This window comes from Sinocyclocheilus grahami, unplaced genomic scaffold, assembly GCF_001515645.1.
Source record: "Sinocyclocheilus grahami isolate Dianchi unplaced genomic scaffold, SAMN03320097.WGS_v1.1 scaffold3335.1, whole genome shotgun sequence".
NCBI classification, from domain to species: domain Eukaryota; kingdom Metazoa; phylum Chordata; class Actinopteri; order Cypriniformes; family Cyprinidae; genus Sinocyclocheilus; species Sinocyclocheilus grahami.
In genome coordinates, this window is record NW_015508477.1 from 1,775 (window position 1) to 3,157 (window position 1,383).

The 1,383-nt window shown below is 40.9% G+C and overlaps 1 long non-coding RNA gene across 1 annotated transcript in view; it reads right to left on the reverse strand.

Annotated features, from left to right (window-relative positions):
* Positions 1-324: 324 nt before the first annotated feature.
* The window catches only part of LOC107576204 (uncharacterized), an 11,468-nt gene continuing 10,409 nt past the window's right edge, over positions 325-1,383 (reverse strand). Inside the window, exon 3 of the long non-coding RNA XR_001608016.1 lies at positions 325-398. This is a non-coding gene — a long non-coding RNA (uncharacterized lncRNA). The remainder of the gene's footprint in view (positions 399-1,383) is intronic.

Sequence of the window (1,383 nt, forward strand, 5' to 3'; positions counted from 1 at the left end):
TGACCCCACAAGTAACCACTGCGTCAGGTTTATAACTTTTGTAGTGAAATATTTGTAATCTGAAGTGAGGCAAACAGGCTTTTTAGTTTTTGTCAAATTATATTTTTAGGTCTGTAGGATCATAGGAAAGGGTGGTCCCCACTATGTAGCAATTCTGACAGGTGACCCCCATGATGCATAAAAACAAGTGTGTGTCTGTGTGTGTGTGAGTGAGAGAGAGAGTGTGTGCGTGTGTGAGTGAGAGAGCGAGTGTGTGCGTGTGTGTGTGAGCGAGAGAGTGTGTGCGTGTGTGTGTGAGAGAAAGAGTGTGCGCGTGTGTGTGTGCGTGTGTGTGTGTGTGTGTAGACATACATTTCTTTAGTCCTGCTGTAATCCTGGATTCTCCTCCATGATCCACACTAGAAAACACACACAGAGTCACATTCAGTCAGTGAACACAAGTTTTAGTTTAGTAATTTTAAAATAATTTTTGACAGACAAATTTTAAAAATACTGGCCTAAAAAATGCTTTGCAGTTGCTAAAGTACTTGGGGTGGTTGCTAGGCAGTTGCTAGGGCACACGGGGTGATTGCTAGACTGTTGCTAGGCTGTTGCTAGGGCACACGGGGTGGTTGCTAGACTGTTGCTAGGCAGTTGCTAGGGCACACAGGGTGGTTGCTAGACTGCTGCTAGACTGTTGCTAGGGAACACGGGATGGTTGCTAGGGTCTCGCTATGCAGTTCCTAGTATTATTATCACATTGCTAGCATGTATTGGAATGATTTAGCATGTTCTAGGCTTGATTGAGTCTCAAGGGATTCTGGGAGTTTAGATTAGAATTTTGTCAGAGTTTGAATAGTCTCGGCTCATCTGAACATTCCTTTGATGTAAGTCTGTGGGATTTTTATGGCTTTTAATATTTTTCTATAATTTTTTCTTTATTTTCAGGTGTTTCTCAGAGACTGAACTGGTTTAAAGCACAGAGATCCTGCAGCAATAAAATCTCTTCCTGAACTTTACAAGAGCTTGAAGAAACACAGCGGTGAGACGCGTGTTTGAGTCTCAAACCAGACCACGAAATCAACACAGTAATATTTGTCTGTACTATCAAAAACACATCTGAATCAGAAATGTTCATGAGTAAACACTGATAACAGAGATCAGAAATGAATAAGAGACAAATACATTTTAAAGCATCTGATGAAAACAAACCTGGAAAGAGACGTGAAGATTTGAGGAGAAACACCAGAGATTCTTAGAGCATTCAGTGAATTATTCATGAGATGAAAAATACAAAAGAGCAAAATGCAAATGAAAATGAAAATGCTCAGGAGGAAACGAATGAAAAGAGCTCTTCTATAGAGAATGTGAAGCTACGTCACGCAGTGTTGCATGCTGGGACAC